The 27,687-nt window shown below is 37.0% G+C and overlaps 1 protein-coding gene across 3 annotated transcripts in view; it reads left to right on the forward strand.

Annotated features, from left to right (window-relative positions):
* The window catches only part of ENOX1 (ecto-NOX disulfide-thiol exchanger 1), a 677,866-nt gene that overhangs the window by 234,455 nt on the left and 415,724 nt on the right, over positions 1–27,687 (forward strand). For all 3 annotated transcript variants that reach the window (XM_078147594.1, XM_020971657.2, XM_020971652.2), the window contains one exon: positions 2,346–2,462. The gene's annotated coding sequence lies outside the window, so the exon portion shown is untranslated. The remainder of the gene's footprint in view (positions 1–2,345; positions 2,463–27,687) is intronic.

Below are 27,687 nucleotides of genomic sequence, written 5' to 3' on the forward strand. Positions count from 1 at the left end.
TTCTTTGATACTTGTTTACCTTCCTGAAAGATTAATAAGTAGCTGGGCCTGCTCATCCCTTATCTGACTCTTCCTGTGAAAAAATAATCTTTGGGGAAAAGGGCTGTTGAAAACCATGAAGCCAGTGAAATTTAGAGGAAGCTATTTTCCATGGCAATTTACACGTAATCATATACTTAAGAGTTAGTGTGATATAGTGGATTTACAAGAGACCTAGACCTGGGTTCAAGTTCTGCTCTTAATACATTCTGGCTGTAACTTGTCCTTGCAGTGATCGAGACAATTGTCTAATACTGTAAGTTGCTAAATAGTTTCCTTACTTGAAAGTTTCTTCATCTGGAAGTTAATTCAGCTCTGAAACCTCTGATACTAAGACAGTGATATGGGAATGGTATCAGTGTTAATTACGAATATATTAGGTCAGGGCAGGAGCTGTGACTCCAAGAGACCCGACAACCCAACCTTGGAATTAGGGGACATCTTCTGAGTGAAAGTGTTACTGAGAATAGAATAGATAAAATATAGAGGTAAGATATATTGTGGATATTGTCTCTTTTTATTTTTTTATTTATTTTTTGTTTTGTTTGCTGGGCAGTGGGGTTAAGTGACTTGCCCAGGGTTGCACAGAGAGTAAGTGTCAAGTGTCTGAGGTTAGATTTGAACTCAAGTCTTCCTGACTCCAGGGCTGGTACTCTATCCACTGAGCCACCACCTAGCCTCTCCTCTTTTTTTTGAAAAATAAAATGTTATTGCTGTCTTTCATTTATATATCACCTTTATTTCCTGATGTAACCTTCTTCCATCTTCTTCCCAGGGAACCATCCCTTATAATTAAGAATAAAAAGGGGAAAAGAAGTTCAGCAAAACTAATCAAGTTATTGAAAAATTCTGTTACTATAGTTGTTCCACAGCCATAATCTCCTGCCTCTATAAAGAAGAGGCAGGAGATACCCTTTTGTATGTTCTTTAAAGCCAAGCTTGGACATTTTAACTTGTCAACCTTCAGTTTTAATTGTTTTGTTGTCTAGCATTCTTTCCATTTACACTGTTTCAGTAGTTGTGTGTATCATCTTCCTGGTTTTCCTACTTCACTTTGCATCAGTTTATACAAGTCTTCCCATGCTTCTCTGAGTTCATTACAGTCATCATTTCTTTTTTTTTTTTTTGGCTAGGCAATGGGGTTAAGTGACTTGCCCAAGGTCACACAGCTAGTAAGCGTTATGTGTCTGAGGTCGGATTTGAACTCAGGTTCTCCTGAATCCAGGACCGGTGCTTTATCCACTGCACCACCTAGCTGCCCCCTAGTCATCATTTCTTATAGCACAGCATTATTCTATTACATTCAGGTACCACCATTTGTTTAACTATTCCCCAATTGTTGGGTACTGCTTTTGTTTCTAATTCTTTACTGCTACAAAAAATGCTATTAAAAATATTTAGGGAACTTTCTTTTTTTGTCATTGACCTCCTTGGGAATATGCCTAGAAATGGAATCTCTGAGACATTTGAGTTTACTCTTTGTGCAGAATTTCAGATTGCTTTCCAGAATGGTTGGACCAATTCATGCTTTCACTATCAGTGAATTAGTGTGCCCCCTACCTCCCACAACTCCTGTATTAGTCTTTTCTTATTTGTTCTATTGGGGCAGGTAGGTGACACAATGGATAGAGCTCTGCAGACTCCATCTTCCTGAGTTCAAATCTTGCCTCAGACACTTACTAGCTGTGTGACCCTGGCAAGTCACTTAATGCTGTTTGCTTCAGTTTCCTCATCTGTAAAATGGGCAGGCAAATGGCTAAGCACTCTCATATCTTTACCAAGAAAACCCCATAAGAGATCATGAAGAATTATACACGACTGAAACAACTGAACAACAGTTTATTCCATTATAAATCTCCTGAGCCTGTCTGCACTTGGACCCTGAGAAGATGAGGTGTATTTAAGATGATGATGATGATGATGATGAAGAATGATAGCCGCTGAAATTTATATTTAAATTTAAGGTTTGCAAAGTGCTTTACAAATATTATCTTATTCTGTCCTCATAAGAACCCTGAGAAGTAGATGCTCTTATCCTCATTTTACAAATGAGGAAACTGAGGCAGGTAGATGTTAAGTGATTTGCCTGGCCAGGGTCACATGGTAAGTGCCTCAGGGCAGATTTGAACTCGGGTCTTTCTGACTTCTGGCCTGGTGCTGTATCCACTGTGTTACTTAGCTGCCTATAAATCTATGAGATTCTTCTAGGTGAAATTTATGGAACTAAAAGCCATACATGTAAAAGCACAAAGAAATAGCTACTATTTATATAGTTGTGTATTTATTTTCCTTTCCATTTGCCACAGGAATGGCCAGGACAATCTGTGATCTCCTCTTTGAAGCATACTGAAGTAGCTGCTCAGGACCGCTCTTCACTGGCCAAAGCTCCAGGACTGCAGTCAAACCACTGGGTGTTTCTGAAGGTATGCCATTATGCCAGGCCTGTGAGCGGTAGTTACAACGATAATCAAGGCAGGGCTATTGGACTGTATGAAAGGAAGCAGTTGATGTATGGTGAGGGCCACCTCTTTGTGCTCCCTCTGGAGGCCACCCACAATTAGAACTGCTTAGCTGATGTTTAAAGACTATACTATTTCACTGCCATTGCACAGATATGTGGGGGAGGTTGGAGGAGGGGAGGAGGGAGAGGAGGATGTTAGAGGCAAGAAAGGGGAAGGACATACACAGAGACAGATGGAGAAAAAAACATCATTGTATGAGAGTCATTTCAGTCTTTTGTCATTCCTTGATGGCATCTCCCGTGCATTTATTCATGTATGGTGTCCTTAGATGGTGGTGATGCTGGTGGTAGAGGCGGGGCGGGGGGGGTGTCATTCTACTGAGTTGTACTGTCAAGCTGCCCAAGGCGTTAAACATATATTCCGGTTCCAGAGTCGCAGCACATTAGTGTGGGAAGGGACTTCAGTGACCATTTAATCGAATCCCCACTGTAACATACTCTGGTTGAAGATCTCCAAGGAGGGGAGACCCACCACCTCTTGAGGTGGTAGCCCCCTTTCATTTTTGCACAGTTCTAATTTTTAGGAAATTTTACCTGATATCCAGCTTAAATGTGCTTCTTTGCAACTTCTACCCACTGTTCTTGATCCTGACCTCTGGGACCACACACAGCCTAATTTCTCCTCCGTGTGCTAGCCCATCATATATTGGAAGGCAATTATCAATTATTATCCAATTATATATCCAATCATCCAATTATGTAATATAATCTGATTATCTTGGATTCGTCCCCCTCTTTTTTTCTTTTGGCAGTTGCGGATAAGTGACTTGCCCAGGGTCACACAGCTAGTAAGTGTCAAGTATTTGGTCTGAGGCCGGATCAGAACTCAGGTCCTCCTGACTTCAGGGCTGGTGCTCTATCCACTGCACCACCTAGCTGCCCCTGCATTCTTCCTTATGCCAAGCTAAACATGCCTGATTTCTTCGACCAATCATTGTATGTCTTGGACTTAATGCTTCCCTGCTAGCTGCCCTCTTTTGGTCTTTCTCAGGCCTGCAAATGTCCTCAAAACACTGTGCAGGAAACTAAAAAAAAATACTCCAGATGAGGTATCATGAAGTCAGGGTACAGTGGAACCATCAGTTTTGCATTAAATTTTCTGGCTTCCACATCACAGCGCTGACTTATACTGAGTTTTTAATCCACCAAAATTCCCAACTCTTTGACAGAACTGCAGTCCGTCCATGACTTCACCATCTTCTAGTTGTGAGGTTGATTGATCTGTAATGCATTTCACCTTTTTAGAATTCAGCCCAATTCTCTAGCTTATCCAGATGCTTTGGGATTCTAACTGTGCCATTCACTGTGTTAGATATCACTTCTAGCTTTGTGTCATCTGTAGGTTTGATAAGCATGCCATCAATGCTTTTATCCGAGTCACTGCTGAATATGTACTAAAAATATAGTGACAGTTTTGTCATTAACAAGGAAGGATTCTTGAGTCATTCCTTCTTCAATCAAATACATTTTTGAATTGCCTACTGTGTCCCAATAGAGGGAGACTATATATATATATATACATACATATACACACACGCGCACATATACACATGCACATACATACATAAATACACAATACATATGCATACACACATATACGTGTGCACACATGTGTATGTATACTTTTTATATATGTATACATACGTGTGTGTGCGTGTGTGTGTGTGTGTGTGTGTGTAGGTACACATACACAAACAGGTACAAAGTGATTTTGGAGGAGAGACACTAACAGTGAGGCCATTAGGATAGCCTTCCTGCAGAAGATAGTGCTTGCTTGAGGTGAACCTTTGAAGAAAACTAAAGATTCAGACAGAAGGAGATGAGGAGGGAATACATTGCAGGCACAGGGTCATTGCCAAGGCTTGGATATGGGAGACTGAATATCATGTATAAGAGGAATAGTAAGGAGGCCAGTTTGGGTGGACCATGGTATGCATGGAAGGAAGTAATGTGCAAGGAAGCTCAAAAGTAGGTTAGAGATAGATTGAAAAAGGCTTTTTATGTTAAACAAAGGAATTTTCACATTAGAAGTCACTGGACCCTGATTGCTTTGTGAGATTTCACAGGCATCAAAGGAAAAAAAAATGATTCCAGGATTACTTCCTCTGAGGAAAAGTATGTTATTTGACAGCTTTCATCAAAGTATTATAAATCCACTTAAATTAAGTATGATTTAATTTGACCCAAGTTTATAAACAATAGCGCATAAGAAAAACCCCAAAAGAGTGCTATTCCATTACACAGAAAGATATATCACTTAGGACTTTTTCTTAGCATATTTTGGAAATGTATCCAATAAGCATTTTTTACTGTGTGAGAAGCATTTTCTGTTTTTTGAGATATATAAGGTAAACACTCTTAAATGTCACAAAGCTTTACAACCAAAGCAGACTATTGTCTCATTAGAGGGTTGCATCTCCAATGGCCAGAATTCACAAATTGAGATGCCTTGCTATAAAAATTCATTGTAAGCAAGAAGTTGGGAATGGGCATATTTGAAATTTAAGAAATACCAAGCTCTATGATCTTAGCTTAGGAAGGCTCAAAGATGTTTAAAGATGCACAATTATCCCCTGCATCATTTTATCTGATTTACAAATCTGGTTTTTGAAAATTCTTTCTCTTTTTTATAGCTTTTTGTCTGTGGGAAAGAAGCAAGGTGCAGTTATGTATGGGGCTGTTACTATGAATTGTGTCTTTGCAAGATGCTTCACTCCATTGTTTCTCAATTGATTTCAACAAACGTGTTTTTAAATGCCTACTCTATGCAAGGCATTGCACCTCGATAGCCTCCCTATAAAATCAGGGTAATTGTGAGTATTATTCAATTTCTTCTTAGAGTTTTAGGTGGTTACTGTCTAGTCCTACTTTGAATAGAGGAAAAGAATGTTCTATATATGCATATTCTCTGTTTAAGAGATTTTGACTGTACACTTATATTTGACTAGACAGCTTCCCTGGCAAGGCAGGAGGCATAGGTCATATTCAGGTTACTGAGAAAATGAGATGCGTAGAACCAGTATAGTTAGAGCAGGAGTATGAGGCTATTGACTCTAGAGTCTGTTTTTCCAGCTTGGTCAATGTGATGAGGTCTAGGAATGTAGGGTCAGTACTAGATCAGAGAGGCATTCTGGAAAAGAACTTTATGTTGGTGGCAGTGTGTAGGAAAGCTAAGCTCAGAGAAGGAGCCGTGGAGGCCTATATTCTTGAGCTCCAAGGTCTGGTGTTCATCTTGAGCAATAATTTGAGGATGCTACATAACCATCGGTTACAAGTCTAACCACTGCATTATGACTAAGGGTAATTTGCTGGGGGCAGATCAGCCAGGAATTGAGAGAAGAGGTCGAGAAAAATAGAGAAAAAGAACTAGGCACAGAGCACAGAAATTTCCAAAAGGAAGGCTGGAGAAAGAGAAATATGAAGTATGAGAAAGAAAACTTGGAACAGAGAGAGGTCTTTCTCATGTAGGAGCCAAAGGAGAAATGTAGGGATTTTACAGTCCATGGCTCAAGAAGGAGACACAGGCCTAAAGCTTATAAAGTGAGGCTGTAAGTTGTAATGAGGGAGGAAGAGGTTGTGAGCTTAGGAAAAAGAATCCTCTCCTAAGACCCTACTTCTCATGTCCTGACCTGAGGGTGTCAATAAGCAGATTCCTGACAGCCAAGACAAACAAAATCCACCAACCAGAGGAAAGGAAATGATAAAACAGTTGAAGATAAGACCTGGCAAAGAGAAGGCCTAGTCATGAAAGAAAAGAAAAACTGAGAGTGAAGCCCATTTGCTCTGAAGTGTCACTATTAGCATGTAAACTTACCCACCAATTGTTATTGTATTTTCCTGGTTATAATAAGTTGGGAGGTCTGATTGTGCAGCTGATTGAGAAATGATTTTCTGAATCAGTTTGGAGCTATTTGAAACAAGCTACAAAATTTCATCATTAAGCAAGAACATGTGGACGAGAGCACCATCCCACAGGGAATTCCTTTTCGTCTTGCACTCTGCTCCATATCAGTACGCGGTGGTTTTCTGTTTGTTAAAATATTCTGTGCTTGCCTGGTAGAGTATCTTTGGATTCTTTTCCTGAAAAAAGCATTCATGACATCTTGGTGTAAGTCTTCCCTGTCTGGGTTCTCCTCCTTAGTGCTACATTTAGGTGAATGATAAAAGCAGCTATGCCAATGCTTTATTCGTCTCTGCAAGCTTTCTTTCCATTTAGCTTCCTTTTTTAAAAAAGTTTTCCTTCACTTATAGCAAGAATATCAAAATTGATATGATTCAGTTCCTCCACTAGTGTGTCCACTCACTGATAATTATATAAGGATCTCATATTTAGAACACCAAAAGCTAAGTCAAGGATCAAACTCAGTACAAAGCATTCAAAATGATTGCATTGTGAGCTATTTAAATGATATTGACAATGAAAAGTGGGATGTAGATGCAAGAAAGGACGGAGACATAGACTACAAAAATTTTGTATATATGTTTAACTAATGTAAATTAATTTGCCATAGCATTCGGGTCAAAAGAGCCTAAAAAGGTGCAGCTAGATAGCAAAGTGAATAGAGCACCAGCCTTGGAGTCAGGAGAACCTGAGTTTAAATGCAGCCTCAGACACTCACTAGCTGTGTGACCCTGGGCAAGTCACTTAACCCTGCTTGCCTCGCCAAAAATCACACCAAAAAACAAAAACAAAAGAGCCTAAAAAGAATGATAGTCAGCAAATAGTTGCCTTTTCAAGTAGAGTGGTATGTCAGTCAAGGGCAGCACTAGTTTAGAGTATAAGCTCATCTATAAAATCTTATGGGAAAGAATGGTAGATTATGAATAATAAGTATTGTCTCCTAAAACCTAATATAATAATTGTTTAACTGATTTTAAAAAAATGAATTAGATAACAACTAATCAAAGTTACCCTAAGGAGATTTATAAATCAAAATGGAAGAACAACAAACAAAACACAATTGAAGATCTGTAAATACTATTATAATTTTTTTCATCATCAAGAATACTAGAGCTATCACCTTTGGACTCCAATATCTCAATCCCAAATGTTGTTATAGAGGAAATGGCACTAAAGAGAATAAAGACAGGACATTTCAAATGATTAAGACCTTTTTGTACAAATAGAAGATATGTGCTGGAGGTGACACAGTTGTGAAGGTATTGAGGAATTGATTCACAATATATAAGAAGTAGAGGGAAATGTTTCATGTATAGAAATAATCTGAGATCTTATTAATAAGAAAAAAAGAGATCATTGAGTTAATTAATATTAACAACTGTCAATCCATGGTTTTTTTTGTTAGGGTAGGGAATTGCAAATTTTTTTTTATGTAGACCTCAAACTTTTCCCAGAAATAAAATGTTTTAAATACTAACATACTATTGATGGTAATATATGGCTATGAGCCATGCTACCTTATAATTTCCAAATAAGTAAAAATGAATATCACTCAGAAGGCAATGGGTAGGCATACATTGGGTGGAGGTTGATGGTAATACAGTAAATGAGTAACCGTGAGGAAAAACTAGAGTAAAGTATGCCATTTGAAAGAAAATGGTTAATTTCAACATAGGATGGACTGGCCACATAGTGAGAGTGAGGGATAATCAATGGACAGCCCATGTGCTTCTTGTAACATCAGGAGAAAGTGAGGCAGTTGCCTGTATTCCCAACACACACACACACACACACACACATACACACACACACACACACACACACAGAGTTATAGGAGGACATGAGTAAGAGTTGCACAGGTTTGGTAATCAAGGATGGGTTACTATCTATCATTATGGGCCACATCCACATTGATGATATCACAGAAACACTTGAATATTGGATATTTTAAGTTTCATTCCTTTACTATATTGTTCTCTGCAGAAGTGTCATGTATTTTTCTGAGTAGTAAAAAAAAGGAGGGAAGAAAAATACCTCTGCCCTCTCCCAGAACCTAAGTAATTAGTAGTGAGAAAAAGCAGTGACATTGGAAAACCAGTGAGCCAAGATCTGGTGGGGAAGAGTGGCATCTTATGGGGTCAAAATTCTCAGGAAGGGGGTTAGTTTTTCAAATCATATCTCTCTAGGTTGAGAAGGTACTCACCTTCTATCTATCTATCTATCGATAGACAGATGGATATTTAGCCTTTTCGGTCTATCCTTTAAAAATGGCTGCTTTCTTGGTCTGGTGGTATTTAACTGATCTGATGATATCTTGCCTGCCTATCATAAAGCAGATTTAAATTTTAAAACTATTTCAGAAATGCTAATAACATTGGGAACAATAACACTCTGTTAGCCAAAAGTTTGTGTTGTTGAAGAAAGGGAAAGGTTAAAAATATCAGATTTTAAAATCAATGCTGAAAGGGGGAAAAGAATCACTTGAAGGTGGAGTTGCACCAAAGTGCATTTCAGAATAAACTCTTCTATACTCATTTCAATTGGAAAAAAAAAACCTCAGCAACTGTGTTTTTGCCTTTACTGTTAAGGATTTGATCTCCTGATCCTCACTCTGGTTTTACTCCAGGCTTTTGGGAGCTAAATATATCCATCACATTTTAGCTGTACAGTTCCTCCATCTGTTCAAGTCAGTTCAGAAAAGTTCTGTGAGCGACCAATCAGGAACTGCCACAGGCTGGCTTCATCATTATGAGTGAACAATTTAATATCTTGGATGGAAAATTGTTTTGGTTGCCCATCTCTTTGTTACTTGGAGGGCAGCTTTCTGTGCTCATTTTTATTTTAAAAAGCTTAGGTCCTGAGTATTGAAGAAATCACATTTCTCCCTATAATTTCTAGAATTATAGGGAAGGGATCAAATATCCTTCTCCAATACCCTGTAATAGGAATCAAAATACCAAATTCTCAAATATCAAATACCATATACCCTGTAATAAGAATCTTTTGAATGTAAGAATTGTCATAATCAGTCAAACTTATGATTCATTCAGCCTGATAATTCTGCCTTCAATAGCTTATAGCCCTGAGGGCTATTTTCTGCCCTTTCTGATGTCACACTAAAAGACTGAAAATGAACCTTGAAAGATCCCACTTTTCCTTCATGATCATGTCCAGGGTGAGTGTGTGTTTGTGTGTTTGTGTGTGTGTCTGTGTACTGCTGTTGGTGTCATTGCAGTTATTTGTGTTGTTTCTTTAGTTCTTATGAACTTGATTGTTCTAGTTGAAGAGTAATTGAGAAACAGTTGCCTGGGCCTTGGCAAAAATCAGAATTCACAGTCTGCTCTCACCCTGAATGCTTCAACTTTGAGGTTAAAGTCCAGAAGAAAGGGAAGAAGAACTTGTTGAGGTATTCCTTCTTAAAGTGGGAACTGGCATCATTATAAAGCACCTCTCTTGTCATTCCAGTCCCGCCACCCACTCCTTGCTTTTCAGCAGTGAACAGGTGCAGCTCCATCCTCAGAGGTCAAGGACAAAGTCAGACAGACGCTCCCTCTTGTTCTCCATTTGGCTCCGAATCAGTTAGCTAATTATTCTGTGTTGTAAAGTAATTGTTTCTTTTTGTCTTCCTTTGTTCCTAAGATGATTTGAAATAAATTATTTCAAAATTGTTGTTTGCTGTTGCTCTAAAATAATGAAAACAAACAGGTTTTAGAAGAAAAAGAAAAGATCCTATGCCTACGTTGACTTCTGTCATCCATGAATTTATCTAAACCCCTTTAAGTCCTTTCATGTTTTCATACCTTGTCATCTTGTGGGATAAGGGGAAAGCTTATTAACTTTGATCTTGAAATGCTGCTGTTTGAAACCAGGGAACACAGGTGAATGAGAGAGAAACAAAATGGGGCTTTAGCATACATAGTGTTACGGTGCTTTGATATCTCCGAATGCCAAATTGGTACAAATATGGTACAAATAAATGGAAAATTGACCTAAAACAAGGAGACAAAAGGAGTAATGGTCAGTGATTATGGATGTCTTCCACACGAAATTACAATCCTTGTTTCCATTTGTGGGGGGGTGAGGTGGGGTGTGTGCTCATGCTGATACACTTCCAACAGTTTTCTGGTTCTACCTTGTTACCTCCTCCTTCTCCCCCCCCCCCGAGTCTCCCTCCTGTCCCCAGCCAGTTCTCTCCAGGACTAGGTCTTTGACGTGTTCCTACTTTAAACCCCTTGTGTTTCCCACTTGACTCTCCTTTATCAATGTTACTTACCTTAGTCCTGTCTACAATACTGCTACCTAATTTCTGTTATTTCTCCTTTATAGTAAGAATAATTATGTCTAACACTACCATTATGAAGAAAGTCACAACAATCCTTTGTGGTTATTGCTATAAATATAATTATTCCCCTTTTACAAATGAGGAATCTGAGGACTAGAGTTTGAATTTTGGCTCTGATATGAATTTTTCATGTGACCCTTGGAAAGTTGCTCTCTATCTCTAGGTCTGAAGAAGTTTGGCTAGACAACCTTCAAGGTTTCTTGCAACTTTAAATTGATGATTCTTTTTTGATAAGTATTAGAACTAAGATTTGAACCTCAGTAGCTTCTGATTCCAAGTTCAGAGGTCTTTCTAATGTACTATCTGTTTCACAAAGCTTTGCCGTGGTGTCTACTAATATAATTACTATATCTTTAAGAGCCAAACAGAATGTTTTAAAATGTTTAGAATGTTCAGTCAACAAACATTTATTGAGGACCTACTATGTGCCCGGGCATTGTGCTAAGCATTGGGTGTACAGAGAATGACAAAAAATGATCCCTGGTCTCAAACAGCTTATAGTTTAATGGGCAGTTTAAAAGTAGTTTGGAGTAGGTTTAACTTTCATTCTAGAAGGTACTGTGAGGCAGCTAGGTGATGCAGTGATTAGAATTCTGGGCCTGGAGTCAAGAAGAGCTGAGTTCAAATTCTATCTCAGATGTGAAGTCATGCAAAACATATTTCCATATTAACCATGTTGCAAAAGAAAACACAGGCCAAAAACAACAACGAAACCCAAGAAAAATAAAGGCAGTGTATGCTTTCCTCTGAATTCAGACTTCATCAGTTCTCTCTCTGAAGGTAGATAGCATTTTTCCTTATAAGTCCTTTGGAATCGTCTTGTCATTGAATGGGTCAGAATAGCTAAGTCATTACAGTTAATCACTGTATAATATTGTTGTTTGCTGTGTATGATGTTCTCCTGGTTCTGCTTACTTCACTTTCTATCAGTTCATATAAATCTTCCCAGGATTTTCTGAAACTATCCTGCTAATTATTTTTATAGTTCAATTGTACTCTGTCACAATCATATACTTGTTCAATGTGCTCAGCTATTCTCCGATTGATAAACATCCCCTCAACTTCGGTTCTTTACCACCACAAAATGAGCTTCTATAAATGTTTTTGTACATAGAGGACCTTTTCCTTTTTGCTTGATCTCTTTGGGATAGAGTCTTAGTAGCGGTATTCGCAAGTCAAAGGGTATGTACAGTTTTATAGCTCTTTGGGGATAGTTCTAAATTGTTTTACAGAATGGTTGGGTCGGTTCCCAACTTCATCAACAGCACATTAGTGTCCCAATTTTTTCACATCTCCTCCAACGTTTGTTATTTCCTTTTTCTGTCATGTTAGCCAATCTGATAAGTGTGAGGTGGTACCTGCATTTATCTAATCAATATGATTTGGAGTATTTTTTCATATTACTATAAATGGCTTTGATTTTCTGAAAACAACCTATTCATATCCTTTGACCATTTAGCAATTGGGGAATGACTTGTATTCTTATAAATTTGACTCACTTCTTTATGTATTTAAGAAACAAGGCATTTATCAGAGAAACTTGCTATAAAATTTTCTCCTGTTTCCTGCTTTCTTAAAGGCATTGGTTTTGTTTGTACAAAACCTTTTAAATTTAATGTAATTAAAAGTATCCATTTTACATCCCATAATTCTATCTCTTGTTTGGTCATAAATTCTTCCCTTATCCATAGATGTAACAGGTAAAATTTTCCATACTTCCCTAGCTTGCTTATGATATCACCCTTTATGTTTAAATCATGTACCCATTTTGACTTTATCTTGGTATATGGTGTGAAATGTTGTTCTATACCTAGTTTCTGCCAAACTGCTTTCTAGTTTTCCCACCAGTTTTTGACATGTAGTGAGTTCTTGTCTCAAAAGCCTGGGTCTTTGGGTTTATCAAACAATGGGTTACATTAGTCATTTTTTCTATGTATTGTGTATCCAAAACATTAATCTATTTCTTAGCCAGTGCTGGATTTTTTTGATGATTATAGCTTGTGATACAGTTTGAAATTTGGTAGTGCTAGACTAACTTCCTTCATTTCTTTTCCATTAATTCGCTTGATATGCTTGACCGGATTCATCTTCCAGATGAATTTTGTTTTTATTTTTTTCTGGCTCTATAAAATAATTTTTGATAGTTTGGCATGGCACTGAATAAATAAAATTAACTTAGGTAGAATTCTCATTTTTATTATATTGGCTTAGCCTACCCATGAACAATTGCTATTTCTCCAATTGTTTAACTCTAACTTTATTAGTGTGAATAATGTTTTGTCATTGTGTTCATCTAGTTCCTTGGTTTGTATTGACAGGTAGACTCCCAGGTATTTTATATTTAGTCTGCTGTTATTTAAATTTTTTTTCTCCTTCTATCTCTTCCTGCTGGAATTTGTCAGTAATATATAGAAATATTGATGATTGATGTGTGTTTATTTTTATATCCTGCAACTTTGCTGAAGTTTTTAATTGTTTCGACTAGTTTTTTTAGTCAGTTCTGTAGGATTCTCTTAGCATATCATCATATCATCTACAAAGAGTGATAGTTTTGTTTCCTCATTGCCTAATCTAATGCCTTCAATTTTTTTATTCTGTTATTACTATGGCTAGCATTCTGATACAATGTTGAATAATAGTGGTGATGATAGTCATCCTTGCTTCACCCCTTATCTTATTGGGAAGGCTTCTAGCTTAACCCCATTGCAGATAATGCTGGCTTATAGTTTTAGATAGATGCTACTTATTACTTGAAGGAAGGCTCTATTTATTCCTATGCTTTCTAATATTTTTAAAAAATGAATGAATGTTGTATTTTATTGAAAGCTATTTCTGCAATTATTGAGATAATCATATGATTTTTGTTGTTTTTGTTGTTGATATGGTCAATTATGCTTTCACCCTGGATTCCTGGTTTAAATCTCACCTGATTATAATGTGTGCTCTTTGTGATATATTGGGATAATCTCCTTGCTAATATTTTATTTAAAACTTTTGTATCAATATTGATTAGGGAAATTGGTCTATAGTTTTGTTTCTCTGTTTTTGCTCTTTCTGGTTTAGGTATCAGGACTATATTTGCATCACAAAAGGAATTCAGTAGGACTCCTTCTTTGCCTATTTCCCCAAACAGTTTATATAGTATTGGAATTAGTGTTCTTTAAATGTTTGATAGAATTCAGTTGTGAATGCATCAGGTCCTGATGTTTATTTTTTTTCCTTGGGGAGTTTATTGATAGCTTGTTTAATTTCTTCTTCTAAGATTATTTAAGTATTCTATTTCCTCTTCTGTTTATCTGGGCATTTATAATTTCTAAATAGTTGCTTTAATTTCTTCTTCATTGTTGGTGAGTTCATCTTTTTCATTTTTGATACTTGTAATTTTTTTCTTTTTTAAAAATCAATTTAGCCAATGGTTTATCTTTTTTGTTGTGTTTTTCCCCCATAAAACCAGCTCCTAGTTTTATTTATTACTTCAATCATTTTCTTTCAATTTTATTCATCTCTCATTTGATTTGTAGAATTTGCAGTTTGGTGTTTAACTGGGGATTTTTGATTTGTTCTTTTATATAGTTTTTTTAAAAAATTGAATGGCCAATCATTGATTTACTCTTTCTCTATCTTATTGATGTAAGCATTTAGATATATAAATTCTCCTCTAAGTACTGCTTTGGCTGCATCCCACAAATTTTGGTATGTTGTCTCATTGTCATCATTCTCTTTCATGAAATTATTGTTTCTATGATTTGTTCTTTGATCCACTCATATTACAAGATTAGATTATTTAGACTCCAATTAATTTTTAATTTGTTTCCACGTCCCTTTACTGAATGTAATTTTTATTGAATTATGGTTTGAAAAGGATACATTTAATATTCCTACATTTCCGCATTTGGTTGTGATGTTTTTATGACCTAATACATAGTCAATTTTTGGGAAGGTGCCATGGACAGCTGAAAAAAATGTATACTCCTTCTCTTCCCATTTGGTTTTCTCCAGAGGTCTGTCGTATTTAACTTTTCTAAAATTTTATTCATCTCCTTAACTTCTTGTTTATTTTGTGGTTAGATTTGTCTAGTTTTGAGAGGGGAAAGTTGAGGTCCCCTACTAGTATACTTTTACTGTCTGTTTCCTCTTGTAGCTAATTTGACTTTTCCTTTAAGAATTTGGATGCTGTGCCATTTGGTGCATACATGTTTAGTATTGATATTACTTCATTGTCTATGGTACTTTTTAGGAGATACAGTTTCCTTACTTGTACCTTTTAATTAGATCTATTTTTCCTTTTGCTTTGTCTGATATTATGATTGCTATTCCTGGTTTTATTTGTTTGTTTGTTTTTACTTCATCTGAAGCATAACAGATTGTGCTCCAACCCCTTATTTTTACTCATATATATATAGCTCTTTTTCAAGTGTGCTTTTTGTAAACAACGTACTATTGGATTCTGGTTTTTAATCCACTCTGCTATCTACTTCCATTTTATGGGTGAGTTCATTTCATTCACATTCACAGTTATGATAGCTGTGTATTTCTCTCCATTGTCCTAATCCTATTCTCTCTCTCTCTCCCTTCCCTCCCCTGCTTTTTTTTCCTGTACCTCCTCAAAAGTCTGTTTTGTTGGGGACAGCTAGATGGTGTAGTGGATAGAGCACTGGCCCTGGATACAGGAAGACCTGAATTCAACTCTGACCTCAGACACTTGACACTTACTAACTATGTGACCCTGGGCAAGTTACTTTACCTCATTGCCTTGCCCCCCCAAAAAAAAGTCTGTTTTGTTTCTGACTAATACCTCTCTTAGTCCTCCCTCCCTTCTCTGCCCCACCCCTCCCCTTTTCTTATCCAGTTCCCTTCCTACTTCCCTGGAGGGTAAGATAGATTTCTATATCCAACTAAGTGTGTATGTTATTCTCTCTTTGAGCCAGTTCTGATGAGAATAAGATTCAAGCATTGCCCTCCCTCACTTTCCCCTCTACTATTAAAGCTCTTCCTTGCATACCTCTTTTATATGAGGTATTTTTTCCTGTTCTTACTCTCCCTTCCCGTTTGTCCCAGTGCATCACTTTTTCTTACCCCTTAATTAAAAAAAATTATCCCATCATAGTCAACTCATAGCCATGTTCTCTGTCTACATATATTCCTTCAAACGGCTCTAATAATGATCAAGTCCTTAGGAGTTACAAGTATCATCTTCCCATGTTGGAATGTAAACAGTTTAACATTTTCAAATCCCTTTTGACTTCTCTTTCATATTTACCTTCTTATGCTTCTCTTGAGTTTTGTATTTGAAAGTCAAATTTTCTCTCCAGCTCTGGTCTTTTCATCAGAAATTCTTCAAAATCCTCTATTTCATTAAATATACATTTTTTCCCTTGAAGATTACACTCAGTTTTGCCAGGTAAGTTATTCCTGGTTGTAATTTGAGCTCTTTTGCCTTCTGGACTATCATATTCCTAGCCCTCTGATTCTTTAAATCTTTTGTTATCCTGAATGTGGCTTCACAATATCTGATTTCTTTCTTTCTGGCGGTTTGAAATGTTTCCTCCCTGACCTGGGAGCTCTGGAAGTTGGCTATAATTTTCCTGGGAGTTTTCAATTTGAGATCTCTTTTAGGAAGTGATCATTGTATTCTTTCAATATCTATTTTACTCTCTGGTTCTAGAATATCAAAACAATTTTCCTTAATAATTTCTTGAAATATGATATTTAGGATCTTTTAAAAAAATTATCATGGCTTGCAGGTAGTCCAATATCTTAAATTACCTCTCCTTGAGATTTTTTCCAGGTCATTTGTTTTTCCAATGAGATATTTCAGATTTTCTTCAATCTTTTCATTCTTTTGACTTCGTTTTACTGTTTCTTGATGTATCATGGAGTCATTAGTTTTTACCTGCCCAATTCTAATTGTTAGGAATTATTTTCTTCAACGATCTTTTGTACCTTTTTTCCTCCCCATTTAGTCAATTCTGCTTTTTAAAGGAGCATTTTTTTCTTTAATGAATTTTTGTACCTTTTTTTCTATTTGGGCAATTCTGTTTTTTAAAGAGTTCTCTTCAGTATTTTTGGGCCTCTTACCATTTGGCCAATCCTGTTTTTTAAGGTATTACTTTTTTCAGTATTTTTTGTGCCTCTTTTACCAAGCTATTGATTCTCTTTTCATACTTTTCTTGCTTCACACATATTTCTTTCTCCAGTTTTTCCTCAATCTCTCTTATTTGATTTTTAAAATCCTTTTTTGGAGGCAGCTAGATGTCACAGTGGATAGAGCTCCAGCCTTGGAGTCAGAAGGACCTGAGTTCAAATCTGGCCTCAGATGCTTGATGCTTACTAGCTGTGTGGCTATGGGCAAGTCACTTAACCCCAATTGTCTCACCAAAAACCAAAAAAAAAAAAATTAAAAATAAATGTAATTTTTTTTTAAATGGGACAGCTAGGTGACATAGTGGATAGAGTACTGGCCCTGACATCAAGAGGACCAGAATTCAAATGTGGCCTCAGACCAAAAACTTGACACTTACTAGCTGTGTTACTAAGCAAGTTACTTAACCCCAACTGCCTAAAAATAAAAAATAAAAAAAATAAAATCCTTTTTGAACTCTTCCAGGAATTCTTTTTTTGGGACCTTTTTCTCCTATTCATATTTTAATTTGAGGCTTTGCTTGTAACTATTTTGACATTATTGTCTTCTGAGTTTGTATCTTGATCTTCCATGTCACGATAGTAACTTTTTATTGTTTGATTCTTATTTTATTTGCTCATTATCATAGCCCATTCTTTTTTCTTTTTTTTAAAATTTTATTAATTTATTTTGATTTATCAACAATCACTTCCATGTGCTTTTGAGTTCAAAATTTTTCTCCTGCTTTCTCCCCCACACCCTCCCCAAGACGGCCCACAATCTTTACATTCCTATTAAACATATTTTCACATTAGTGGAGTTGTAAGTAAAAATTAACACCAATAGGAGGAACCATCAGAAAGATGAAACAAAACTCAACAGAAGGTAAAAATAAGTGATAGCAATTGGACTTCCATAGTTCTTTCTTTGGATGTGGACAGCATTTTCCATCCTGAGGCCTCTGGAGATGTCTTAGATCCTTGTAATGCTGAGAAGGGTTCAGTTTAACAATATTAGTCATTGCATAATATGGCTGTTATTGTGTACAAAGTCCTCTTGGTTCTGCTCACTTCACTCAGCATCAGACCATACAAGACTTTCCAGGTTTTTCTGAAGTCAGCTTGTTCATCATTTCTTATAGCACAATAGTATTCCATTACATTCATATACCACAACTTGCTCAGCCATTCCCCAATTGATGGGCATCCTCTCAATTTCCAATTCTTTGCCACCACAAAAAGCTGCTATGAATATTTTTGTACATGTGGGTCCTTTTCCCATTTGTTTGATCTCTTTGGGATATAGCCGTAGAAGTGCTATTGCTGGATCAAAGGGTATGCACATTTTTGTAGCCCTTTGGGCATAGTTCCAAATTGTTCTCCAAAATGGTTGGATCATTTCACAACTCCACCAACAATGTATTAGTGTTCCAATTTTCCCACATCTTCTCCAACATTTATCATTTTCCTGTTTTGTCATGTTGGCCAATCTGATAGGTGTGATGTGGTACCTCAGAGTTGTTTTGATTTGCATTTCTCTAATCAATAACGATTTAGAGCATTTTTTCATATGACCATAGATGGCTTTAATTTCTTCATCTGAGAACTGTCTGTTCAGATCCTTTGACCATTTATCAATTGGGGAATGGCTTGTCTTCTTATAAATTTATCTTAATTCTCTACATATTTTAGAAATGAAGCCTTTATCAGAGAGACTGGTTGTAAAAATTCTTTCCCAGTTTTCTACCTTCCTTCTAATCTTAGTTGCATTGGCTTTGTTTGTGCAAAAACTTTTCAATTTAATGTAATCAAAATTATCCATTTTGCTTTTCATAACGTTCTCTATCTCCTGTTTGGTCATGAATTCTTCTGTTCTCCATAGATCTGATAGGTAATATCATAGCCTATTTCTTGACTTTATGTTAAAGTTGAGGTCTGCTCCTGAAGTGAAGGGAACACCATTCCAAACTTCATTTTTTTCATGTTGCTGTTTTCAGAGTTAGTTCTGGGGGCCTGTAAGTTTTCGGTGTTTCCAAGGTAGTATGCTCTAGGTGCTGTCATTGCTCTCCTGGCCTGTGCTCTGGTCTTTGCCCAGGAACGGATCTTGTTGCCCTATAGCTGCAAATGCTAATGCTCCTCTTGGCCCTGGAACTGTGATCAGGTCTCCTGCCCTTCTGTAGCTGCAAACCCTAGTGCTCCTTTCTGCATTGGGACTAATAACAGGGCTACTATTTCCTTGCAAATGACCATAAGTACTCTTCTCCACCCTAGAACCATGACCAGGGTTCCTGCTCCACTGTGGTCACAAGTGATATTGCTGCTTTTGGCCCTGGAACTGTGCCCCAGAACTGCACCAGAGTAATGGAAGAGGATCCTGAGCCCAGCTCCAGCAAAGCATCGTCTGAAATCTCTTTCTGACCAGTTATTCTACCCCCATTACCGTCTGTGGTCTGAGAGCTTTAGAAACTGCTACTGATATTTGTAGGTGCTTCCCAAGCCTGCTACTGGTGTTGCCAGAGTGTGGCCTGTGCTGTCCTCCTGGCCTAACCACTTACTGAGTTTAACAGACCTTTCTTGCCAAGCAGTTATCTAGGGCTGCGTAATTGTTTCACCTGACCTTGTGTTGACTCTGTTGCTCTAGAGTTGGTTTTGAGATGTTATTTTAAAGTTATTTGCAGGGGAATGTTGGGAGAGTTCAGGTGAGAATTCCTGCCTCTACTCCAACATCTTGACTCTACCTCTAACTTTACTTTTTTTTAATTAAATTTTATTTTATTTTCAAATGAAGATCTGACTTCTCTATCTCCCTCATTGCCCTCATCCCACCCCTCCCATTGAGAAGGCAAGAAAAACAAACCACCTGTTAAAAAAAACATGCATATTCAAGGAAAATAAACTCCCATATTGGCGATGTCCAGAAAATGTTTTATTCTGCACGCTGAGTCCATCACTTTTCTATCAGAAGGTAGGCAGTGTGTTTCATCATTAATCCTCTGGAGTTATGGGAGATCATTTTGTGAATAAGATTTCTTAAGTCTTTCAAAGTTGAAACAACTGACCTTTAAATAAACTTTTGAGATAGATACAATTATTATTAAATTCATTGTTACATAATAAAATTAACTTATTAATTGGGAGCATACAACAATTTTAAAGTTTGAAAGACCTTTAAGATCATCAATTCAACTCTTTAATTATTCAAATAAAGAAACTTGGGTAGTACACAAACATTTTAATTATACATATTAACAGAATTAGGAATATTAAAAGCTCAGAATTTAATCTTAATTATTCAGAACACAAATATGTAATTAGAATATTCCCCTAATATAATTTCCTGTTATTCCCCTATGTGAATCCGCCAGTCCAAACAAATGATTCTTGCTCATTGCTTGCCTTATGAACTTCTCCTCCCATGCCTCATCCCAGCTGTGAGTATTCCTCCTATTTTACCTTTGCCTTTGCTTTTGTTCTTTCTGAAATTTTGAATCTCCTTTCCCTTAGCTAGGTTCTAGGACCCAGCTCAAACTTTGTGACACCTTCCCCCAGTTGTTGGCAGTTCTCATCTGCTACATTATATGATGATTTATTTTTTAGGATATTTCCTTTTCTCAAATGGAAGATATTATCCTTTTCAAAGGCAAAGGGGCCGTGTTGTATAACCCTTTGTTCACCTAGTATCTTACATGTTGCAAGCATTCAATAGATAGAGAGTATTTTTAGCATTGGAAGGGACTCCCTTTTTTTTTTTTTAAAGATGAGGACACTGAAGCCTTTATAGAACTGACTTGCCTGTAATTATCCTGGTTAATATTGAGCAGAACTGGGATTTGGACTTAGATTCTTCTATTCAAAAGTCAGAGTTTCCTCAATTATATGGTTTTTGATGATGATACTTTAGTACTTAAATGGGCATGCACTTTTAGTCATATGGATACTCCTTGCAATAGTGCTGACCACAATAAGGCCACCTTCTTTTCTAATCACCTATCTCTCTGATAATGATACCTTTTATGCAACTGCTCTTAATTGCATAGTCTTTCATTGTATGTTGCCCTTTGAGTAACCTCAAATGTTATGACTATGGAAATTTGTTATTTGGAGCCCTACGGCATCATTGGATGAACGTTAGTGACAAAAAGAAGTTTTTGAAGAAGTTTAAGGGTAATAGAAGCCTTCTGCAGTTTCCAAAATGTCAGTCTGCATTCCTCTTGCTAATTATTTAATTATGGTCTTAGTCCAATGTCCATTGGTTAATCACTAGAAAAATACATGCACTGATGGACCCTATCTATGGGTATCCAATTCCACAACATATTAGTCTGGATAATAGGCCATCATCAAACAGTTATTTTATTTGTGTCCCCACTTAAGCAAGACTCATTTCAGGAAATCTGCTGTGTTCTGGGGATCGATTCAATAAGCACCATGTCATCTCCCAACAACAACCTCTGGAAGACCTATTTATCTATCGGGAATGCATATTCCATTTGGACTCCATGATGGGTGCCCTCCATGTCATTAGGAAATGGTGTTAGTCTTTATTGGCATCTCTTCTTTTTTAAAAAATATATTTATTTTTAACATTTATTTAATATTTTTTGAGTTTTAAATACTCTTCTTTATGATGTTTCTTGGTGCTCATCTAGTTCAATACCTCTGAACTACTGTCTTGGAGAAAATATTCATGATTTTATAGTCTTGAGTGTTCTGTGTTTTTTCCTAGCTTTCTTATTCCTAGAAATTGTGATGCTGATAAAGTTGCTGAAATATAAAAGTTACAGAGCTAGTCATTACTATAATTGAAAATAGGTCTCAGGATTCTGCTAAACTCTTTTTTTAAATTAAAGAGAATTTCTGCTTGCAAATTCTTAGTTTCATGCCATTTATATGGAGGTGGGATTAATAGAGAAGATCTGTGTAGAATTAGTGATGGAGGAATATGATTTGAGTGACTTTTGCTAGTTTTATGGAGCATGTGCCGTCATGGAATGCTCCCCCTGGAGAAGAGTCTAAGAGGTATTTGGAGGGGCAGGGAGGATAATGAGGATGTTCCATAGTGTCCCTTCAGAAAGGATTGCGTCCTTCTCTCTAACTATCCCTGGCCCTTCTTGGTTATGTCATCTAAAGTCAGATGAACACATCCCCAGAACTTATTGTGGTGAGCCCTGTGGTCTCTGTCACTTTAGATTAACTAAAATGTCATTAAAAGGGACTACCTTGCTGTCAAAAAAAAGGCAGATTCTTTCAAGTTGATGGATATCTAACCCAGAAGTGTCTGTCTTCTTGCGATTTCTTTTCAGAATTCCAGATCTCTTAAATTTTAACACCCCAGTTTTTGATTAAAAATTGTTCTTGCTTCATTTTTTTTCCTCCTCAGTTCTTCAAACCCTTACCTTCTTTCCTCTTGGAAACAACCTGTATTACAAGGAAGTGAATATCTTGCTTTTTCCACTTAACAAACCACAGGATCTTACACCAATTATCTTCACCTCTAGTTTTTAATAAAATGGGGATGATAATGCTGCCAAGGTTGTTATGAGAAAAGTGGTTTAAATTATGCATTAGTATTATTATTGATAGGCAAATCTCACCTCAGATGCTTTCTAGCTGTGTGACCGTAGGCAAGTCACTTAACCCTGTTTGCCTCAGTTTCTTCATCTGTGAAATGAGCTGGAGAAGGAAATGGCAAACCACTCCAAATGGGGTCATAAGGAGTCAGACATGACTGACAATGACTGAACAGTAGCAACAGCAGTAGCCTCCGAGTGAGTTTTCTTACTATGACATGTGGATAATAATAAATGAACTACCTATCATGAAAAGTTTGTGTGAGTTAAGAACCCATAAGTCTTAAAGTGGTAGTGTTAGAAATATGACATTTTCATTTATGTATTCATGTAATATTTCATCAGGAGATAATTCTTAGATGATATGAGGTATTATAGATATTTATGTACTGTAGGTCCTAGGGTACTATGTTCTAGTGGACATTAAGTAAGTGGAACTTTTTATTTTGGACCGGACCTGTGATTGTAATGGTGTATTGCATAGCTTTTATTGTCTTAGTGTTTTCTAGAGGCATCTGAGAAGTTAAATGATTTGCTCAACATCACACAGTCAGTATCTATTAAAGGTCAGACTTCAACCTAGAGCTAGCTACGTAATGATGGGGCCAATTCTTTCTCCTTTACGCCATACTTTCTGTTTTAAAGCGGCTATTATTAGGTACTAAATAAATACTTGTTGATTGGTGATGAACTCAGGGTCATGAAACACGATTGGAATGTCTCTGATTTTGCCTCTGTAACTTGGAAAGGAGGGCAGGTAGGGTTGTACTTATGATGTCTCCAGTGAGTGTGAGTAACAGGAAGTCCTATTAAGAATGCAATTTCTATCTGAAAATGAGAGACAAGAGTGAAGAGAAGAAGAAGGCAAGACAGCAGTTGAGTCAGTGGTTAGCTATGTCCAGCAGTTTGCTTCCTTTGCTTGTGTGCTGTAGCACTTCCACATTTGAGAGGCTGCATGCATTTAGAGTACGGATGATTGTAGTCCAAAGGCAAACACCCTTTCCCCTAGGTCCCTCCTAGCATTAGCATAATTCTGCAGAGAACTGCCAACAGGCCAGATGTGTGTATGTTTGCCAATGTTTGGCTGGGTGAGTGGTGCGTGAACTGAGACTGCCTCCAGTAACATGTCTTGCTACCGTTGTTTATGGTGCCTCTCTGGGTATGAAAGTCAAGTGGGTTGGAAAGCTAAGAGATTAAAGGGCAGGGAAATGAGAGGGGATAGAATAATATTGCTGTGTGGCTTTGTCACCCTCCTGAAGTGGATAAGTGTTCCCAGGCTCACGTGTGTGTTTAGAAGCCAGAAGTGGTACAAAACAAACATTGTCTCATCAGAAAAAAAAATCTCACTCCCCACGGATATATTAACTAAACTACTAAAAGGAAATCTGGCAGGGGGAAATGCGTTTAAAAACAATTATGGAAGCTGTCTTATAAAAAACATGCTTCTACATAATCTCTGTATCTGCTGTTGAACTCCTCTCTGTGTTTGACTTCTAAGGTGCCCACTCAGTACTCTGCCAGTGTGATGTTCCATTTACCTGAATGTAAATGTACCATTTATCTGGAAAAAAAAAAACAACAAAAGGGAGTGAAAATTAATTAATTGGCTGATTAATGTAGGGAAAGAAGTCAGCAGTGTCTTCTTGTCACAGAGGGATTTTTTTTTTTAACGTCTAGCTTGGGGATGGAGAAGCTATAGCAAGGCAACAAAGAGTAGCCTGAATGCATGAACATTGGTTGTAGAAGTAGAAACCTCATGTCCCTTCTGTGATGCTATTCGGGGTGTGGGTTTGGAGTGCTAGTCCAGCTTACTTTTGGAGCCATATATGTTATACCTCAAGGAGGTGGACAAATTAACTGCAGCTTGAGCAGAGACACCCAAAGGAATAATAACTCAGACCAGAGACTGCAAAATTCAGATAGCCAATCCAATCCCAGAGTCAACTCTAAAGTTGGTGACTGCCATGCTGAAAAATAATCCAAAAGGTGCTTAAAAACTGGAGAAAGGGGAACTGTGGACTAGAAACTAGTTACCTATAAATAATATTTTCTCCCTGGAACACATTTTGTAAACCAAGACCTACTCTTCAGCATAGCAGCAAAGGAGGATTGTGAGTCCCTAAGATTGTCCTTCATTTTGGTGTCCAACCCATTAAATTATGTTTCTGGAGTTTTCAGGTGGAACACTGGTACTAGTTGTGATCAAAGCATCTTTTCATATAACTAAGTTTCTGCTTCTCACTTTAACAATGTATGGTACTCTTTGATTGTGTGGTGGTTGGCTTCCTGACTCTGAACTGAAACCCTTATACCCTGTGACAGTTTAATCAAGATCCTCAAAACCTTCATGATAATGTTCAAAATCCTTAGCCTACTATTCAAGACCCATTTCAGTTTTGCATCAGCTTCCCTTTCCAACCTTATATATCATTACACCCCTGAACTAATGTCCTACTTCTACCATCCTAGTCTATTTATCTTCCCCAAACCTGTCATGTCATGTATAGCATACTCCTCCCTTAATGTTTTTGCTTGTATCATTCATTCCCCATGCCTGGAATGCTTTCACACTTCCATCTTTGATTATCCATCCTTCATGGTCCACTCAAATCTTACCTTCTCCATGAAGTCTTCCCTGTGTATTCCAAGCCCAAAATGATTCTCTTTATTATCAATTTTCATAGCATCATTTAAAGATTTACAGTTTGAGCTGCTGATTTGGCATTTACATGAAGTACTCTGTTGAGACAACACTTAATATCATTGTCTTATGTTGTCACTTAATTCTTGTGTTCTTATTCATATTTTCATGCATTTGTCTTGTCTCTTCAATTAGGGTTTCAGAGTTAATTCATTCTTTCAACTTACAGTATTAAATGCCTACTGTGTTCAGAGCACTATGGTAGGCACAAAAGGAGGGAAATGTGAAGTGTTCTTGCCCTCATAGGGTTTAAAGTCCAGCAGGGGAATATGACATTGGTTCATATAATATAGAAGATTAAATAATAAGTGTATTAGAGAGGTGCAAAAGACAGTGCCCTATGAGATCAGAAATGGAAGATCATTATTATCAGGATCAGGAAAACCTTCAGGATACAGGTGGAATTTGAGTTGAGCTTTAAAGAACAGGTAGAAATTTAACAGGTGTATTCAGGAAGGGAGGAAATTCAGGCATAGGGAACAGTGTGAATGAAGATAACACAGGAAAACACTATTTGTGTTTAAGAGACAGAGATAATCTAGTAATAGAAACACACTATTGTCATTACATGGTACAGGTGCCAAGGAGAGTCACAGCAGAGTTAAGTTGGTAACTAAACCAAAATGATTTGTGCTTTGAGAGACATTAGCTGCAGTAAATTTGGAGTATAGACAGTGTGGTGGGGAATAATGTGAAATAAAGCTGGAAAGGTAGTATAGTACCAGAATGGAATTACAGCCTGGCCTTGAATGTCAAGTAGAAAAGTTTGACCATCACTCAAAAGGCACTAGAAAGCCCCTAAAGATTTGTGAGTAGGGGACTGACATCGCAGTGTAATGTAATTCATTGACAGCCCCCTTAATAGGACAGGGCTGGCCACATAGTAGTTGTACACTGAGTATTATTAATTGGGTAACACCAACATCCAAGACAGTGAATGAATGACTGAAAGAGTCTGGGGTTTATGGATCCTTTTGTTGTGTTGACTTTTTCATGCCTAAGCTTTCCTGCTCATCCTCTTAGTGCCATGCCTTATTGGGATGTTGTAAGGATTAATGAGATAAGTCCTGGTAAGTGTTCCGAGCTCTCCTGAGAAATATATTACTGTCATTACATGACAAAGGTGCCACAAGGGAGTCACAGTGAAGTCAAGTTAGTGACTCAACCAGGATGATTTGTGTGGGAAGTGCTTTGAGGGACATTAGCTTTAAGTGTGACTAAGAGTTGAAGAAGAGTGGGGGGAAGCAGGATCTTCCTCAGTGTGAAATTTTGAGAATCATTTCTTTTTCCTTTACTGCCAGTTAAAGGAAAAAGAAAGAATATTAGTTAAGGAGAAATTATATACATATATAAATAAAGATGTGCATATGATATACCTACAAATAGATAGATAGGTAGATAGGTAGGTTGGTAGGTAGATAATAGATAGATAGATAGATAGATAGATAGATAGATAGATAGATAGATAGATAGATAGAAGAAAGAAAGAAAGAAAAAGTTAGTGAATTCTTCACCCCCCCTCCCCTTTTTATCATACACCTATTTTAGGGAAGGCTATAGAAGAGATGGATGCAGTTAAATATTTTGGAAAACATGGTTGTTATTTTACGTCAAATGCAGTTGCATCACCATAACATTTGGCTTCTTACCATTTATTCTTCATTTGTTCACTGGCATCGAAGTGCACTTATTTTGTGAAATCATCCCCCATTGAGATTATTTGAATTAATGATGGGTAGATCTGGGAAGACTGAAAATGCTTAAATGAGGGGAGGATGTGAGTTATAACTGCCTAACCCTCCTTTCCTCAATTCTAATGCTTTATGATATCTCTATAAAACAATATGTCATCCAGTGGCTACAGGGGAGCAGGTTCATACATATTTACCAGTTTGCAAATTATAAATGTTCAGCCCAGAAAGTAGCAGCGTTCTTTGTCTTTCTGCTTTTCTTCTATCACTAATGATTCAAAACTCAAACACATTTAACATATGAGGACTGTCTTTTTGAGTTGCCATTTCCCTTTGTACACCAATTAGGTCTTTGTAATTTAAATAGAGTTTTATTTTCTGAATTGGAAGCTTCCACAGAGGTAGACTGAGGTTTTCTCTTTCCTGAGACTGAGCTTTGATATAATGATTTATTAAGGTACTAGGGGAAATATTGATCCTGCTAATAGCTTCTGCCTTGCCACACAATGTTTTACATTTTACTCAGCTAACAGGACCATATTCCCTCTCTCGTCATCTGATTGACCATAAATGCTTTGGCCTTTCCTTAGCAATTATCTCACTTACCAAAGCAGTCGGTAAAAGTCAAGTATTTATAGACTAATTAGAGAAGTCAACATGTCTAAATAGTGTTCTTTATATAATACAAAGATGCATTGTATAGTAGTGTGAAGTTAGGTACAGTAAAAAAGTCAGTTGCAGAGAGCACAAAGAAGGCATGCACTTTATTGATTATGACTATCTTTGGTGGGATTCTTACAAG

The sequence above is a fragment of the Phascolarctos cinereus genome, unplaced genomic scaffold (genome assembly GCF_003287225.1).
Source record: "Phascolarctos cinereus isolate Bilbo 61053 unplaced genomic scaffold, phaCin_HiC Scaffold_7;HRSCAF=346, whole genome shotgun sequence".
Classification (NCBI taxonomy): domain Eukaryota; kingdom Metazoa; phylum Chordata; class Mammalia; order Diprotodontia; family Phascolarctidae; genus Phascolarctos; species Phascolarctos cinereus.